The 19,519-nt window shown below is 43.8% G+C and overlaps 1 protein-coding gene across 4 annotated transcripts in view; it reads right to left on the reverse strand.

The window, feature by feature from the left end:
* LOC117346911 (cytokine receptor-like factor 1) overlaps positions 1-19,519 on the reverse strand; it is a 43,069-nt gene that overhangs the window by 22,840 nt on the left and 710 nt on the right. For 2 of the 4 annotated variants that reach the window (XM_033917161.1, XM_033917158.1), the window contains exon 2: positions 16,873-17,020. The exons of 1 other annotated variant lie outside the window; for it this stretch is intronic. The gene's annotated coding sequence lies outside the window, so the exon portion shown is untranslated. Of the gene's footprint in view, positions 1-16,536; positions 16,552-16,872; positions 17,021-19,519 lie in introns of those variants that run through there. One more of the 4 variants, XM_033917160.1, reaches the window with a different exon arrangement.

Consider the following 19,519-nt stretch of genomic DNA (forward strand, 5'->3'; position numbering starts at 1 on the left):
CTGGAATGCGCTCCCGTGAGAGGTGGTGGAGAGTAAAACTGTGACTGAGTTCAAAGAAGCGTGGGATGAACACAGAGGATCTAGAATCAGAAAATAATATTAAAAATTGAACTAAGGCCAGTACTGGGCAGACTTGCACGGTCTTTGTGTGTATATGGCCGTTTGGTAGAGGATGGGTTGGGGAGGGCTTCAATGGCTGGGAGGGTGTAGATGGGCTGGAGAGGTTTTGACAGAGATTTCGGCAGTTGGAACCCAAGCACAGTACCGGGTAGAGCTTTGGATTCTTGCCCAGGAATAGCTAAGAAGAAAAAATTTAAAAAAAATTTAAATTGAATCAGGTTGGGCAGACTGGATGGACCATTCGGGTCTTTATCTGCCGTCATCTACTATGTTACTATGTTACTAACCATGAGGCTACTCCTTCCTTTGCAGGGCAGGGCATGTTCCTATGACTTGGGCCACTAGAACAGGACAATTGCGCCCCGACAATTCTGCTCTGTCAAATACGCGCACCGACAAGTGCGCGCGCGAAGGGTGCGGGGTTTTTGGGGAACAATTGTAAGTTTAGGGGGCGGCTGTTTGCAGCAATCTTCAAATTGAGAGCGCGATGCCATCCCCCTGAAGGTGAGTGTGATTGTAGGGGGGGGGGGTTTCCCACACCCACCCACCAGAGCGGAAGAGCGGACACGGGAAGGTTTTGGGAGGAGAGTGCGAGTTGTAAGTGTAGCTCAATGAAAGCGCAAGTGTGTTGGGGGGGTTTCCCCCCCCAAAACCCCACCTCAGAGTGCAAACGGGAAGGCATAAGGGGGCAGTGTGCATTTGTCATGCACCCAAATGTCAGGGCAGAACTGTCGGCACACCAACATCCTGCGCGCATTGGACGGGTCACCGCTAGAACAGGTTCTCCCACTCAGCATGTAATCTTTGAGGTTTCAACCTGTGATCCTTGCAGGGTTTCCAAACGCTCAGGGTGAACATTTGGCAAAGAATCTGATGTGGACTATGTAGGCAGAAAGATGGCCGTTGGTTTGGAATCTCTGAGTGCCAGGGTAAGCGCTGCAGAGCAAAAGGGGATGAGGAACCAGTCCCCAAAACACAGGAATGTGCCTGGAGTCAGGCAGGGAACAGCAAGGAAATGATCCAAGCCTGTGGTCAGTGGGAGGTCACGAATTGAAGATTAGATAAATCTACAAACGAAGGGAAGTCTCACCTGTACAGGAGAGGAAGAAATGGGAATCGGTAAAGGGATGGGGGAGCCAAACCTGCTTGGAACGGCAACTGACTAGGGAGAGGAGGGAAATAGAAGGCTGGAAAAAGGGAAAATGAGAAGCAGACGAGGTTAAAAAGATTTAAGGAGCAGAGTAGGCCAAGAGCAATTAAATTCCCTGCCCCCGGATTATTCCTATGCAGGAGGAGAAAAATTGTAAAAAGTACAGAGGGAGGATGGAGGGGAGAGATAAAATGAGGAGAAATGAAAAAAATCAGGGGCATAGAGTATGGTGCAGATGGGCTGATGGAAAAGAGAGACTGGTTGGAGAAAATGGCTTGAATGGAGGGAGGGAAGGAAGAGAGTATGATGCCGACACGCTGGGAAGGGAAGGAGAGAGTGGTCGGACCCTAGCTTTGTCCACAACCCCTTCCCCTGCTCTTGACATTTAAATACATCACTACCATGTGTTACTAGATGTGTTTTTGTCTTTGCTGGGCGAGGGGAAAATTTGTTGCGTGTTACGAGTTGAGCACCCCTAATCATTTTCAAAACGCTGGCTCCTACGCCTTCTATGTGTAATATGCAGCAGCTAAGATTAAAAGCTTTAGTCTGACTGCAACATTGTTGGATTAATCACGACTCGACTCTGAATAAGACTGTGCTGCAGTGCGGACAAAGCACTTTTTCCAGGATTGCATCATATCTAACTGCCTTTCTGTGGCTGGCATCATGGTGACTTGCCAACTGCTCTGTTCGTGAATCATGAAGGAGTGTAACCTGCAGGTGTGGCTCTGGCTGCCTTGACGGGCACGCTGGATGGACTGCACTGTCTTTATCTGCTACCATCCACTATGTAATTGGTTCTGCAACTCATCAGTTTTAAACTCTTTTTTGAATGAAAGACAATTTCTAAGTTGAGTTAAATTACGAGGTTTTTCAAGGACAAATATTTCCTGAGGGGTACTGCAAAGTTCTTCACTTTCTCCATTATTGTTCTTCACTTTCTCCATTATTATGCTGCTCCACTTTGTAAAGTCCTTGCTTGTTTGGGTGTCAATTGCAGACTAGAGGTCTGCACGGGAGCGGGGATCGTGGGAATCCCGCGGGTCCCGCAGGAATCCCCCCGTAACCCACGGGACTCCCACAGGGACCCCCCTCTGGCCCACAGGACTCCCACGGGGATGGAAGGCTTTGGAAGCAGGGTTCGTCCATATAATATAATGGACACATCAGCCTTAGTAAAAGAGGGGATTTATAAGTTAATTACCTGAACAGAAAACAAAAAAAGGGTTCCACCAAAGAGATTCCACAAGGAAAACAGCAGCGCAAACACAAAAGAAACTGTGGAATTGACGATCCTGTCAGAAGTAATTGCTGATTTTTATGGGGACGGGCGAGGATGGAAGTAATTCCTTGCGGGGACGGGTGGGGACGGAGAGGATCCTGACGGGGACGGGTGGGGACGGAGAGGATCCTGGCGGGGACGGAGAGGATCCTGGCGGGGACGGGCGGGGACGGGCGGGGACGGAGAGGATCCTGGTGGGGACGGGCGGGGACGGAGAGGATCCTGACGGGGACGGGTGGGGACGGAGAGGATCCTGGCGGGGACGGAGAGGATCCTGGTGGGGACGGGCGGGGACGGAGAGGATCCTGGTGGGGACGGGCGGGGACGGAGAGGATCCTGACGGGGACGGGTGGGGACGGAGAGGATCCTGGCGGGGACGGGCGGGGACGGAGAGGATCCTGGCGGGGACGGGCGGGGACGGAGAGGATCTTGGTGGGGACGGGCGGGGACGGAGAGGATCCTGACAGGGACGGGCGGGGACGGAGAGGATCCTGACGGGGACGGGCGGGGATGGAGAGGATCCTGACGGGGACGGGCGGGAATGGATGGGATTTCTGTCCCCATGCAACTCTCTATTACAGACTCTATTTATTTATTTTCTTAGATTTATTAACCACTTTTCCATGAAGAGGTTCACCCAAAGCAGTTTACATAGTGCACTGACTAGTAATCAGGCATTAGTAAGTATTTTCCCTATCTGTCCCAGCAGGCTCACAATCTAACTGGGGTAATTGAGTGTTGGGTGACAGTGAGCAGGCTGGGATCAAACTTGCAACCTCAAGGCGCCGAGGCAACAGCTCCAACCACTAGGCCACTACCTCCTCCAATCCAATGACATACAGTTTATTTTTTTCCTATTAAAGAGCAGTTTACTGATACCGTTGCTTTTTCTTGGGATATATCTGAGCACAGTTAAATCCAGTTTGGGAGCTAACAAATTTGGGGGGTCTTTTACTAAGGCGTGCTAGCCGATTTAGCCCGCACTAAACGCGATCGCGCCCATTATATTCTATGGACGCGTTAGCATTTAGCGCATGCTAATATTTAGCGTGCGCTAAATCGGCTACTGCGCGTTAGTAAAAGACCCCCTTTGTTTAAATACAAGTAATTGTTTCTATTAGGAAAGACTACACTTCTCCCTCCGTATTCGCTGTGACAGGGGATTAACAGAACCGCAAATACAGAAAAACCGCAAATAACTTTTTCACATGTTATTCACTGTTTTCTATTAAAAAACCATCGTGAATATGGTGAAACCGCGAATGACAAGGTGGGAGACCTGGCAAAACACGGTGAAGAAAGGGCTGGGAATCGGCGTTTTTCTCTGTAAATGCTTAGAATCAACGATTTCTCTACGCAAGCTGATGTAATTTGAGGGGGGAGGAGCCAGCAAGCTAAAAAAACCGTGAATAATTGAAACCGCGATTGCTGAAACCACGAATACGGAGGGAGAAGTGTCATTCTGATTTCCCCCAAACATTTACTTTTGATGGCTGCGATATTCCCATTCTCGAAGAGATGGAATTTCTGGGAATTATTTTGGACACTGAACTTACGGTGAAACCCCATTTGAAGAATGTTTGTTAAAACATTTATTTTTTTTCAAAATTAAAATGCTAAGAATGTCTGTTTTGTTGTTCAAGCTTATACAACAACGGCCAATATTTATCAGTTGTGTTTTATTGTTCAGGCATATGTATTTCTACTGTTCGATTATTGTAATGCCTTATTTTGGGGCTTGCCAAAAAGATCTCGGAGCTCTGCAAGTAGCTCAGAATGCTACAACACAAATCATTTCAGGCTCTTCTAGCTATGTGCGATTTCTCCTAATTTGAAGCAATTACATTGACTCCCTCTTGGGTAGTGGATCAATTTTAAGATTGTGAGGTTGTTTTTTCAAGGTTTTATATTATAAATCTCCTGCTTGTCTTGCCTGTGTTTTGAGTATTCAAACCTCTCCACTTAGGCTGAAGTCACAAAGTCAGAACTTGAATTACCATCATTCTGACATGTGAGATTAGATAAACACAGGGAGAGGATAGTTATGGTGGCAGCTTCTAGAATGTGGAATTCACTTCCAATACATTTACTTTGTTCTCAGCCAGTACTTTCTTTTCAGAAACAATTAAAAGCCTTTTTTTAAATCAAGCTTTTGATGAATATTGATGCTGTTTTCTAATGGTATTAAGCATTAAGTTTGAATCCTGTAAATGTTTTACTATGTCTTGACAGTTTACACACAGACATCGAATAAACTAAGTGTACTCGGGATGGGCCCCAAAGTGTCGGCCAGGGTCAGGAACTGGTTGAGTGGAAGACGATAGAGGGTAGTGGTCAATGGAGATTGCTCTGAGGAAAGAGATGTTACCAGTGGTATGCCTCAAGGTTCTGTTCTTGGGCCTGTTCTTTTTCACATTTTTATAAGCAATATTGCTGTAGGGCTGTCAGGTAAGATTTCACTTTGTGGGTGATACCAAAATCTGTAATAGAGTAGACACCCCAGATTGTGTGAATAGCATGAAGACAGACCTAGTGAAGCTTGAAGAATGGTCTGAAATTTGGCAGCTAAAATTTAATGGTAAGAAATGGCAAGGGAAATGCACTTGGGCTGCAAAAACCAGAGGGAACGGTACAGTTTAGGGGGTGAAGAGCTTATGTGCACGACAGAAGAGCGGGACTTGGGTGTGATTGTATGTGATGATCTTAAGGTGAACAACAAAACCAAGAAAAAAAATGCAAACACAATGTAAAAAACACAGGAGTCAATAAAATATTGATTGCTAAAAAATGGTTCTCTCAAATGAGTAAACTGGATCTTAAGGTGGCCTAACAGGTTGAAAAGGTGAAGGCAAAAGCTAGAAGGATGCTAGGGGGCATAGGAAGAGGTATGGCTTGTAGGATAAAGGAGGAATTGATGCCTCTGTATAAGACTCGGGTGAGACCTCATTTAGAATACTGTATACAATTCTGGAGGCCGCACCTTCAAAAAGATACAAAAAAGGATGGACTTGGTCCAGAGGAAAGCTACTAAAATGGTGTGTGGTCTTCATCATAATACATATGGGGACAGACTTAAAGATCTCAATATGTATACTTTGAAGGAAAGGTGGGAGAGCCGAGATATGATAGAGATGTTTAAATACCTATACGGCATAAAAGCACACAAGCTCTAGAATGAGAGGGCATAGGACAAAGTTAAGAGGTGATAGGCTCAGGAGTAGTCTAAGAAAATACTTTTTTACAGAAAGGGTGGTAGATGCGTGGAACAGTCTCCCGGAAGAGGTGATGGAGACAGAGATTGTGTCTGAATTCAAGAAGGCGTGGGATAGGCACATGAGATCTCTTAGAGAGAGGAAGAGATAATGGTTACTGCAGATGGACAATTTGACCTTTATCTGCCATCATGTTTCTATGTTACTATTGTGAATTCTATGTCTGGTGCAATGTCGACTGGCTGTGTTTGTGAACACTTGACTCCTGATGCAGGCATTCTGATGCTGAAACACGGCTGTGTCAGGTCTCCCTGGGCCACGAGACACTGGATTGAATACATTTTCCTTGGATCTACAACTGTTGTGCTTATCACCTTGCTTTTTAGTTCCTCATAATAGTAGATGAAACGGGTTATAGATATATATTTTTTTATTTTAGAAAATATAAATAAATCTAATACTCAGTACCATCATCACAGTAGCAATACACAACCATATTTTAACTATATGTGTATCTACTATAATAAAACGCACGCGCGCATGCGCACTCTTACCTGCGTGATCCGTGATCTGTAGGTCCGTGGCCGGCATGAGGGCGCATACAATCATACAACGGTCCCTGCGGTCTTGCCGGCTCCCTTACACTTCACGCCCGGCGAGGCTCCCCCCTCACTCACAGTAAGACAGTTTGTTGTCGGCGCACCTCCCCCTCCCATGGATTACAATTATTATGCATTAATCAGCCATGTACTGCTGCTTCCCCCGTGACGACGAGATCCCGGAAAAGAGCCTCCCCTCCGAGCAGGCAGAGGAAAGGGGGGTGGGAAGGGGGAAAGCGGGGAAAGGCTGCCCGATCTGCTTGAATAGCGCAGGCATGAAGGGGGAGGGAAGCAGGGAAGGAAGGGAAAAGTTAACTCAGCGCTGCCGCAGGTCTCCCCCACTCTGTGCGGGACTAGCAGTGAGGCCAGGAGAAGGAGCGGATGAAGCACAATCACAGCACGAGGGAGACCGTGCAAAGGGAAATGTAAGGGGGTTGAAAAAGCGAAAGGTGGGATGGGAAGGGGAAAGAGAGGGGGAGTAAGCCTACAACGAGGAAAAAAAACAAATCCTTTATACAGAGGCGAGCGAAGGCTCTTCTGTAGCTTTAACGGTGATCCCAGCGACGGCTCCCGGTGCAATCTTCCATCTTGAATTCAAATTCAGTGGGAAAAAAAAAATCACCGCTTAACAGAGGGAACATGGGCAGGAGGAAGTGGAGTCTCTAGCACTCGTTAATGTAACGGGCTACAACACTAGTGAATGTATATACTAAAGCATTTAAAAGCATTTAAAAATAACAGTGCTGCGCATGTCTACTAATGTTATAGAAATGAAAAGCAGTAATACTTACATCAAAAAAGAGCTGTCTTGCTTTTGTCAATGGTGCAATAAATTCTGTTTCTTCTGCTCTCTGCGAGTTATATATTCTGTTATGAGGACTTAGACAAAGCTACATTTAAATAAAAGCCTCATTCCTAAATGTAGAATTAGTAACCTCCTTGTAAGAGGAACATGAAAGCTTGTAATAATAAAAAAAAAACCTGAGTAGCACAATGCAATCAAGCCCAGTAGAACAGTGCTAATCCCCCCCCAACCCCGAGTAGCCCCCCTCCATTTCCTGATGTGTCAGGGCTTTCCTTAATTAGATGCGGAGAGTCCCAAATTTTTTTCTAACTTTGGCAATTGATTTCCATTTCATTGCTCTAAAATGTGAGGAAACACTGATGACAGCATCTGATTTACTGGAACTAACCTGAACTTTTACTTCCAGATGAAGAAATGCTAAAATAGCACTAAAAAAAAAAAAAAAGAGTTAGGGGTAATTATAAAATTTGGGGAAATACATCCAAACACCGACGATGGAACTAACATTTTTATTATTTTTCTTCTCCAAATGAGATATGCGATTATTAGGGGCATAACCAAAACATCCCAAAAGAACGCCCAAATTGGCACTTAAGACATTTTGCTCACCAAAGCGTACACGTGCCAATTTTCAGAACTAGAAATCTGGACGTCTTGCAGGTCATTCAACCTCCAGAACGTCTAAAAGGGGCATGTAAAGAGGCACATTATGGGCGTGTTTTGGGCAGACTTTGGGACAGGTTAGACTTAGACATTTTGCTATGAAAATCGAACCTTTTGTAAGACGTCCTACACGGGACTTAGATCTGTTTTAGAAGCATCCAAGTATCAAAAGGGACCCAAACTGATCAGATGACCACTGGAGGGAGTACATACCTGTCTGTAGAACAGCAGCACCTGGTATAGGAAATTCTAGTAGAGCATCACACAGGTGTCTTAAGTAGTCTAATGAACCATAGAGAGGAGGAACCACTCTAACCAAGTGGAAAAGTATGAGCCCACCAAAACCCTACTCTATTGTCATATAGGTGCCACCTGCAGCCATAAGGGTTATTAGGGTGGTAGACAGGTAGGTATGGTAGGTTTGGGGAGAGTTTTGGAAGACACCATAAATTTGAAGGGGGTTATGGCGAGATATACATCCAGCATTCTTTAGGTGAAGTTCACAGCAGTGCCCTGTTGGCATGTTCATGTGGTCAATTCATTACAATACTGACCCCTCCCACATCTAAATGGTGCTGATTTGGACGTTTCTAACTTGAACATTTTTATGGTCGAAAAAGCAATGTTAATTACCGTAACAGTTGTTATCCAGGGACAGCAGGCAGCTATTCTCACTAGTGGGTGACGTCATCCAACAGAGCCCCGAAGCGGACGTTTCACAAGCATACTTGCTTGTAGAAACTTCAGAAGTTTCCAGTCACCCGCACCGCGCATGCGCCAGTGCCTTCCCGCCCGATGCACCGGGCGTGTCTCCCCAGTTCAGATAGCTAGCAGAGAAGCCAACCCAGGGGAGGTGGGTGGGACGTGAGAATAGCTGCCTGCTGTCCCTGGATAACAACTGTTACGGTAAGTAACATTGCTTTATCCCAGGACAAGCAGGCAAGTATTCTCACTAGTGGGTGACCTCCAAGCTAACCCCAATGGGATGGTGGGAGAGTTGGCAACTCAGGAAAATAAATTTTGCAATACTGTTTGGCCATACTGTCCATCCCGTCTGGAGAAAGTATCCAGACAATAATGAGAAGTGAAGGTATGAACCGAGGACCAAGTGGCAGCTGTACAAATTTCCTCAATCGGTGTCGATCTGAGGAAGGCTACAGAGGCTGCCATTGCTCTGACCTTATGGGCTGTCACTTTACTGTGAAGGGGTAATCCAGCCTGGGCATAGCAGAAAGAGATACAAGCCGCCATCCAGTTGGAGATGGTACGCTTAGAGATAGGATGCCCCAACTTGTTCGGATCGAAGGAGATGAAAAGTTGAGGAGCCGTTCTGTGCAGCTTGGTACGTTCCAGGTAGAAAGCCAAAGCACGTTTACAGACCAGAGTGTGAAGGGCCGATTCTCCAGGATGAGAATGAGGCTTTGGGAAAAACACTGGAAGAACAATGGATTGATTGAGATGAAATTCCGAGACCACCTTAGGAAGGAATTTTGGATGAGTGCGAAGCACCACCTTGTCATAATGGAACACAGTGAAAGGCGGATCCGCAACCAATGCTTGAAGCTCACTAACTCGACGAGCAGAAGTGAGGCCAATGAGAAACACCACTTTCCAAGTGAGATACTTCAGAGGGGCCTTGTTAAGAGGTTCAAATGGAGGCTTCATAAGTTGAGAAAGAACAACATTGAGGTCCCAAACCACGGAAGGCGGTTTGAGGAGAGGATTGACATGGAAAAGTCCTTTCATGAATCTTGAAACCACAGGATGAACAGAAAGAGGTTTCCCTCAAAGAGGCTGATGAAAAGCAGCAATTGCACTCAGATGGACTCGGATCAATGTAGATTTGAGGCCAGAATGAGACAGGTGCAAAAGATAGTCCAAACAGAGGACAAGGAGGCATGTTGAGGCACCTCGTGATGAGAAAAGCACCAAGTAGAAAATCTAGTCCATTTTTTGGAATAGCATTGTCCAGTAGCAGGCTTCCGTGAAGCCTCCAAAACATCCCGCACAGCTTGTGAAAACTGAAGGGGAGTTACGTTGAGAGGAACCAAGCTGTCAGGTGGAGAGACTGCAGGTTGGGATGAAGCAGAGATCCCTGATGCTGTGTAAGCAGCGATGGTCTGGAGGCTGAATTTTAAAGGTGTGATTAATATTTTTATGGGGGGGGGGGGAGTCGGTGATCACCGGGGTAGTGTGGGGGGGGGGGGTCTGTATTATGTGTTTGTCGTGCTTATCTGGTGATTTTAGGTGTTTTTTTGTGACTTAGACCACGTTTTACATGATCTAAGTCACAACGTCCAAGTTCCGTCTAGGCTCTGTTGTAAAACTTTCAGTTATACAAGCTGTACGACTAAGTCTAAGCCGGCCCACGTCCCGCCTATCTCCCGCCCTCGACACGCCTCCAGAAACGCCCCGTTTAGCTTTGGACATTGAGCGGCACTATGAAGGCCTAGAAATACATCCAAAACCCGATTTTATTATCGGCGCTTGGACGTGTTTGAGAAATGTTCGTCCAAGTGCCGACTTAGGCCAGTTTTTGGACGCTTTTCTCTTTCGATTATGAGCCCCACAGTATATAAAATAAATATATATATATAAATAACACTGAAGAAGCCCTTTCTGGAAACGTCAATCGCTCCTCCTAAACTTACTTGCTCCACTTCATCACTGACGCTGAAACCGTGGACTGAAGACAAAGTTTTATTTTATTTTTCTTTCCAGCTTATGATTTATCTTTAATCTTATCTATTGTTTTGCCTTTTGTCTTTGTTTTCTTCTATTTCTATCATTTAAATTTCTCCAGAATTCTACTGTTCAACGGCTCCCCCTTCTGCTTCTATTCCTTTCTCTCCTCTCTTCTACCTTCCAAAGTATTTAGATCAATGCTGTCTTGTTAAAATGTTTATTTTATTTTTATTTTTCCTCTAACTCTACTTTTCACTTCTCTATTACCCTCCAGGTACTTTAGTTAGATTGTGAGCCTTCGGGACAGTAAGGGAATTTTTCAAGTACCTTTCTTATTTCTAATCTTAATGTATATTTTCTGTAAACCGCTTAGAACCTAACGGATGTAGCGGTATATAAGAAATAAATTACATTACATTACATTACTAGGGAAAAAAAGAAAGCACTTAACTTCTTTGCCCGATGGTGACTCAACCGTTTCACATTACTGTTTCTTCGGGGGCGGTGCTTCTTAGTAACATTTATCCAAATAGTACAATCAACAACAATCTGTCGATTCATTCATTCTCTAAGGGCTCCTTTTACAAATGCGCGCTAGGGCCTTAACATGCAGAATAGCGCACTAAATTGCCGCATGCGGTAGATTTTCGGCTAGCATGCGCTATAGCACATGCTAGTCAGGTGCGTGCGTTAAAAACACTAGCGCACCTTTGTAAAAGGAGCCCTAAGTGATACCTACAAAACATCATAAGACCATAAGAATAGCCTTACTGGGTCAGACCAATGGTCCATCAAGCCCAGTAGCCCGTTCTCACGGTGGCCAAAATCCAAGGTGTAGCAACATTCCATGCTACCGATCCAGGGCAAGCAGTGGCTTCCCCCTTGTCTTTCTCAATAACAGACTATGGACTTTTCCTCCAAGAACTTGTCCAAACCTTTCTTAAAACCAGCTACGCTATCCGCTCAAACCATGTTATAAATGTTTTCTTTAAAAGGAAAAAGTTCACTCTAATCTATGTTTAAGAACTTACTTATTTTCAGCCAAGAAACTGCTTCTGAAAAACTGTGGGGGGGAAGAAGGGGGTGATGTGGGGAGGGCAGGGGGAGGGAAGGAGGCAACATCGAAAAAGACATATACTGTCTAATCCATAAATGCATGGACAGATTTCAACCAGACTTGGTATACATAAAACTTACTATCTGGGCACAAATACTGGGGGGGGAGGGGATGACATGTGGGTGGGGGAAAGGAAGTGACATCAAAAACGACCGATATTAGTCTCTAATCCACTGTTTTCTCTCTCGCTGAGATTAATGCTGACACTCACAATGCCGTTTAAGTCCAAGTTCAGCCCCTTAGAGAGGGACATTCTTGCTGCTAAAAATGAAGATGTCCACGAAATAAACAAGTCTATCGATAATTGAAGATTGGGATAAATAAATATCCGGGCAACACCGGGTAATCAGCTAGTTCATTAATATATATGGGGTTTGGTTTGAACAGAGGAGTAGTAAGAGGGGGGCTGTTAGGGGATGGATGTTTGGCTTGATATGTAGCGGGAGGTCATAAGAGTGCAGGCCTCCTGCGCAGTTGATATGATTATATTGGACCCTTGATAGATGGGAAGGCTGGTTTGCAGGATGTTGGCGTTGACCTTTGGGCTCCTTTTACTAAGCTGCGATAGCGTTTTTAGCGCGCACTAAACCCATGCTACGCGGCTAGAACTAACGCCAGCTCAATGCTGGCGTTAAGGTCTAGCACGCGCATTAAAACCGCTATCGCAACTTAGTAAAAGGAGCTCTTTCTATTCTGCATTATCTTGCTTTTTGATATCTGCCTTGTTCTTTTTATATAATAAGCAGATTAAAACTTAAAAAGTATTTAAGGGATTTCTGTCCACTAAAATGAAATGCTCCCTCCTGGGTATATAGTGCTATAAACTGGTGCTATATGTTCTCTGTAAAGGTGCAAATAAAAACTGACTTAAAAGAAGAAATATTTTTGTCTGTTGCAACATTACCAGCTGTGTGGATCCCTCTGACTAAATTGGAGAAGTGATGCTTCTGGAGCACCAATGGCTCAGTTAGGGGGATACTCTGATGGGTTATTTAGGGGTCAGATCACTGATGATAAAGCATAAAAAAGAAGTTTTTCTGGGCCACCAAAATAGAGGTGGTCTATCATTTTGAAACAGAGAATTCATGATGGCATCAGTTGTTTCCTCTTATGCCATTTCCTATCCAAAAAGAAAGAAGGAAAGATTACCTCGGTAATCTTCTTTCTTGTAAGCCTTCACTCTATTCCTGAACCTTCGGGTAGTCAATCCCTTCTTGTGAGATTTCTTGTAGGAAGTCTGCCCAGTAGGTGCTATAGACTGGGCAAAACACATGTAAAAATGATAACGCAAAGTAGTTTCAAGTTTTTATTAAAATTTGATTCTGTCGCTTATCCAACTTCTAAGCAAGATACAGATAAAATATAATGGGGAAAACAAAAACGCCAATAACAATACAATTAAAAAGGAGCATTAAATTTGGCCTGTTATAATATAACTAGTCTTTAAGCCCGTTACATTAACGGGTGCTAGAACAGATGTGTGTGTCTGTCTTTCTTTCTTTTCCTCTCTCTTCTTGGCCGCTTTCTGTCTCTCTCTTACCTCGGCTGTCCACTACTACCCTTTGCCTGCTCCCCCTGTCCAGCATTAGCCCTTCTCCCTTCCTTTTACCTTCCCCTATCCAGCAGCACCTCTTCCCTGCTCCCCCTGACAGCAGTGGGCCTTCTCCCTTCCTTTTACCCCCCCCCCCCCCATTGGTGTGGGAACAGCTTTCGGCCATTTAAATAGCACTAAGACAGCTAACCACAAATATTCAGTGGAAGATAGCTGGCTTTCTCTGCTGAATATTCACGGTTAGTGGCCAGCCCAGTCACCAGCTATGTTGCTGGTTAATGCCAGTATAAATTGGCTGACCAGCTAAGCTGAGCAGTCAGATAGACCCATCTTTGTCCTTCTACTACTACTATTATTTCTATAGCGCTACCAGACGCAAGCAACGCTGCACAGTCACAAAGAAGAAAAACAGTCCCTGCTCAAAAGAGCTTACAATCTAAACAGGCAAGACAGACAAACAAGATGTCATGGATACAGTTAAGGGGAATGGTTAATCAGCTGGCTGGGTTGGAGGGCAGATGGGAGTACAGGACAATCAAGCCATTGTGACATCACTGATGAGGTTGGCTCTTATTGGTGGAATGAGGCATTATGACATCAGAGGAGTAGGGTTAAGGATTGAAGGCTATATCAAAAAGGTGGGTTTTCAGTCTGCTTTTAAACAAGGGAAGGGGCTTGACGGACAAACTCGGTTAATTTACTCCAGGCATAGGGGGCATCTAGATGAAAGGAACGAAGTCTGGAATTGGCAGCGAAGGAGAAGGGTAACGCTAGGAGTGACTTATCTGAGGAACGGAGTTCTCTGGGAGGTGTATAAGGAGAGAGAAACGAGGAGGGATATTGAGGGGCAGCAGAATGAACATACTTGTAGGTCAGCAATAAGATCAAAGCTACAAGTTAGCTGGTCATCCAGTGAATATTGATTTAACCGGTTATGTTTCTAGAAGCAAAAAAAAAATTCAACAAACCTGGAAATTTAATGCAAGTCGCCCGATAAGCCCTGCACTGAATTTCAGGATTCATTGCCAACCGAAGGAGATAGCCGGGCTGCCTCCCATGGTCTGAATATCACAGGACCTTATCTTTACACATTCTTGCTGATGTGTGACCACTGAAGAGAAACAAGACCTAGAATTTTTTTTGCACTTATAGCAGATCAAAACTGCACTATAGACCAATCACATAGCTCTAAGTCTAATATTTGCATATGCATAAATTAGATGTGAACTTGTGAGACTTCAAAAACTGAGGGCAAGATTCTCAAAACTTTAACACAGTCGCTAAACTCTTTTCCAGCGGTTTTGTCTGCACGTATTTTAGCGGTGAATTATCAAAACGGATTCTCTCTGTCTTTAGCGAGGTTTTTAGTAGTCTCCAACAATGGTCTGGGGGTGCCGTTACAGTGCCAGCACTTGTCTTGACTGTGGCTATTGAAAAAAAAATGTGTATCTATATTTTATAAGAGGAGAGTAGTAAAATCTCACTTCTTTTGAGTTTAGGGGGGGAGACAGGCATGTTTCATGCACGCTTATTAAAAACCAACGTTAGCACAAGTATGTTTTTTTTTAATTGCAATATTTGTGAAAAAGGTGGGTGGGGGAGGGAGATAATTTATGTATTTAAGATGACAATAGAAAGAATTTCAAGTGATATGGGACGAAATGTGAAGTTATAAAATTTGCGGATGACACCAAACTCTGTAGCAGGGTTACAACTGCCGAAGAGTGTGAGGAACTACAAAGGGACCTAAACAAACTGGAGGAGTGGGCGAATAAATGGCAGATGAAATTCAATGTAGGGAAATGCAAGGTCATGCATATAGGGAAAAAGAACCGGATGTTCAGCTACCAAATGGGGGGATTAGTATTAGAGGGAAGTAGCCTTGAAAGGGACTTGGGCGTACTGGTGGACACAACAATGAAGTCAACGGCACAATGCGCAGCAGCCTCAAAGAAGGCAAACAGAATGTTGGGTATTATCAAGAAGGGTATTACAACCAGAACGAAAGAAGTCATCCTGCCGTTGTATCGGGCAATGGTGCGCCCGCACCTGGAGTACTGTGTCCAGTATTGGTCACCGTATCTTAAGAAGGATATGGCAATACTTGAGAGGGTTCAGAGGAGAGCGACACAAATGATTAAAGGCATGGAAAACCTTTCATACACTGAAAGACTGGAGAGACTGGGGCTCTTCTCCCTGGAAAAGCGGAGACTTAGAGGGGACATGATAGAAACCTACAAGATCATGAAGGGCATAGAGAGAGTAGAGAGGGACAGATTCTTCAAACTTTCAGAACATAAAAGAACAAGAGGGCATTCGGAAAAGCTGAAAGGGGACAGATTCAAAACAAATGCTAGGAAGTTTTTCTTTACCCAGCGTGTTGTGGACATCTGGAATGCGCTTCCAGAGGGCGTAATAGGGCAGAGTACGGTGCATGGGTTCAAGAAAGGATTGGACAATTTCCTACTGGAAAAAGGGATAGAGGGGTAAAGATAGAGGGCTACTGCACAGGTCCTAGACCTGTTGGACCACCACGTGGGCGGACTGCTGGGCACGATGGACCTCTGGTCTGACCCAGTGGAGGCATTTCTTATGTTCTTATTCAATTGATGTAATATTGTGTACTTGATGGAAGATGAAAAATGAATAAAGAATTGGAAAAAAAACCAATTACAAGATTTACCTGAATTATTAGTTTTTTTGTAGAGAAAGGCAGGGCATATTTTATGTGCGATTGATAAAAGATGACGTAGCTTCGACCCTCCTACTCGTCCAATAGCTCTTGTATGCTTATGATTGACACACCGCTTACGGCTTTCCAGTGACATGCGCACATTCACGCCTCTTTCCTTGTATATTCTGCGCATGTGCCGGTCAGCGACTCGACGCATGTAAATTGAGCAAATCTCCCCTGCTCTCCGCCGACATCATTTGCATACGAGATTTTTGGAGAATGTCTTGCTTTTTTAAGTTCGCTCTCACAACAGCTGCATTTTTTAACGCGGAATTTTGAGAATGTTGCCGAGACACAGGCTCCTTTTCAATTGCTGCCCTGCCCTCTTGTGGACACTCAGCCTCTGACACTGTTTTGAGCAAATATTTTCCTAGCTTACTATTGTGTCAGAGCCTGATATAGCACAATGAACAAAAGAAGCTCAGGTCATACCTTCTGCACAAGGGTTGCAAGCTTCTCATAACTATTTGGGGGAAAGTTTATTTTGTTATTAACGATAAACTGTGCAGGTCTCAAGTTCAATAAGTGGAAAAGTATTTGTAGGCATTTATATTCTTGCAATTATCTAGAATTAAAAACCATACATAGGGGAAGAGAAAAATGTAGCTACTTACTGTGTCGGCGTCTCCTAACTTCTTGCACACCAAAAAGAGGCGCGTTTACACAAAGGGAAACATGACCAAAAAGCCGAGTAGTAGAGCAGTGCTTACGTGAGGCTACTTATCAAAACAGAAAAAAAGGGAAGATTGAAAAGTCATAAGCCCTTGAAAGAGAATGTTTTAACTAACTTAAAAGGGGCAGAGGATGGAGAGTCTAGTCTGAAAAATAAAAAAGTTATTAAAAATTTGTAGCGAATAAAAGGCAGAGCTATGGAATGTTGTGTCTTTATAATGTTAACAAGCTGTAAAACAATACATACAAACGGGTATATGCGATCATGAGAAACTTACTAAAAAGACTAAGGGAGAACAAATCATTAGGCAGACAATGGCCTTCTCTGGCCAGTAGATGTCACCACTGTATGATGGCTGGGTTGCCCTCTCTCACCCTGGTAACGTGGCTGTCCCAACTCATGCTGACTTTAATTCAACTTACTTCCTATAAGCAAGAGAGAGACCATTGTTTAAAGAAACCAACCAACCAATCAAAAATCTGTTTTTATTCATACAAGTATGAACTTGTTCACTAATGCAAAGTTCTACATAAATCTATTAAAAAAAAAAATTATAAAAATCACAAAGAATATTCTTTTTCACTTTTAGAGGAATAGTTAACAAAACTTGTCCCCTTTCTACTCCACTCAGGATTTTGTAGATTTCAATCATATCTCCCTTCAGCTGTCTCTGTTCCAAGCTGCAGGGTACTCAGAGAAGCTCCCGGAGCTTGGGGGCACGGCTGCAGACTCTTAAGTGCTAAGGCAGAAGCCTTAGAAAGAATGGCAGAACATCTACAAGGACGAGGGTTGCAGCAGGGCTGAGAGGTCAGGCTGGCACTGAGCAGCAGCGTTGCCAGATGGTGAAAAATGATCTAGCTCAATTGATGCCAAAAAGAAGCCCAAAAATAGCCCAATCAATTTGACACCAAAAACCCAACAAGGTAAATAGCTTACTATCATAGTGATAATTAATAAATCAATTTCCTTAGTATGCTGTATTCTGTTTATATATTATTAGCAAGTTTTGACAAATAGGCAAGTGTTGGAGTGCCCCACGAGCTGCATGCAGCAGGGCTTTGGGCTGTCGTGTCCAAGCAGCGTATAATGGTAGAAAGCTGCTCAGAAAGTCTGTTAGGTAGCAGTTTCTCTCTCTCGCTTTTTTATTTGCAAGGCCCCACCAACGGGAAAAGGAGAGCACCGTGACCGGTGTTAAGCTTGCGTTAGGAAGCTAAACTAACAAAATTGTAAGCTGTCTATCAAACTGTAGATGCTGTACACTGCCTTGTGTGTGAACCCCTTCATAAAGGCAATTAAACCCAATAAATAAATGAATGTGCACTGCTCTAATGCAAGTTTTATTGCATTGGCCCCAATACTGTAAAAAGCCACTGTTTAAGATGAAAAATAGGAAGAAGAAAAAAAAAGACGTGACAGTTAAATAACAGACTGCCTGAATGGCACACTGGCCCCTGTGATCAGTTAAATATTCTACTTTTCCTAGCACTTAAAGAAATTAAAAGATTTCTCCCACCAACCAGTAGAAACTCATTAGACTTCCACATTTTTTATATATTAACAACTTTTTCCACCTTGTCACATTAAAATAAAACATGTTCGAATGCACTCTGGTATAGATTCGCAAAGCGTTTTAACAACGAGTGAAGTGATTAAATTTGCAGATGACACTAAACTGTTCAAAGTTGTTAAAACGCATGCGGATTGTGAAAAATTGCAGGCGGACCTTAGGAAATTGGAAGACTGGGAGCCCAAATGGCAGATGAAATTTAATGTGGACAAATGCAAAGTGATGCACATTGAGAAGAATAACCTGAATCACCACCTTGGGGATTAGCGCCCAAGAAAAGGATCTGGGTGTCATCGTAAACAATATGATGAAATCTTCCGCCCAATGTGTGGCGGCAGCCAAAAAAGCAAACAGGATGCTAGGAATTATTAAGAAAGGGATGGTTAACAAGACTAAGAATGTCATAATGCCCCTGTATCGCTCCATGGTGCAACTTCATCTGGAGTATTGCGTTCAGTTCTGGTCTCCTTATCTCAAGAAAGATATAGTGGCGCTGGAAAAGGTTCAAAGAAAAGCGACCAAGATGATAAAGGGGATGGAACCCACTCATATGAGGAAAGATTAAAACGGTTAGGGCTTGGAAAAGAGATGGCAAACGGTTCAGCTTGGAAAAGAGACAACAAACGGGAGATATAATTGAAGTCTACAAAATCCTGAGTGGAATAGAACGGGTACAAATGGTTCGATTTTTCACTCTGTCAAAAATTACAAAGACTAGGGGACACTAGATGAAGTTACAGGGAAATACTTTTAAAACCAATAGGAGGAAAAAAAATTTCACTCAGAAAATAGTTAAGCTCTGGAACGCTTGCCAGAGGTTGTGGTAAGAGTGGATAGTGTAACTGGTTTTAAGAAATGTTTGGACAAGTTCCTGGAGGACAAGTCCATAGTCTGTTATTGAGAAAGACATGGGGGGAGCCACTGCTTGCCCTGTATTGGTAGCATGGAATATTGCTACACCTTGGATTTTGGCCAGGTACTAGTGACCTGGATTGGCCACTATGAGAACAGGCTACTGGGCTTGATGGACCATTGGTCTGACCCAGAAAGGCTATTTTTATGTTCTTATGACATAAACTGGATAATCAAAAACATAAATCCCATTAATACTTCAGAACCACAGATTCAGTTTTAAAGGAGGCAGTTCCTACTGCTCAAGCCAAAGGTTTTGGCAGTCGGAACAACCTTCTTTTTAAAATTTTCATGTAAATGTCTTATCTCACATGCAAGTGATAAATATGTATTTTTAGATCCAGCCCAGTTGGAAGATTTTATTAAGGATAAATCTTTGTTGCAAGTTTAAGTTTTTATTTTTCAGTGTAGGAAGATGTTTTGTGACATAGTAAAGTAAGCCACA

This window comes from Geotrypetes seraphini, chromosome 12 (assembly GCF_902459505.1).
Source record: "Geotrypetes seraphini chromosome 12, aGeoSer1.1, whole genome shotgun sequence".
NCBI lineage: Eukaryota > Metazoa > Chordata > Amphibia > Gymnophiona > Dermophiidae > Geotrypetes > Geotrypetes seraphini.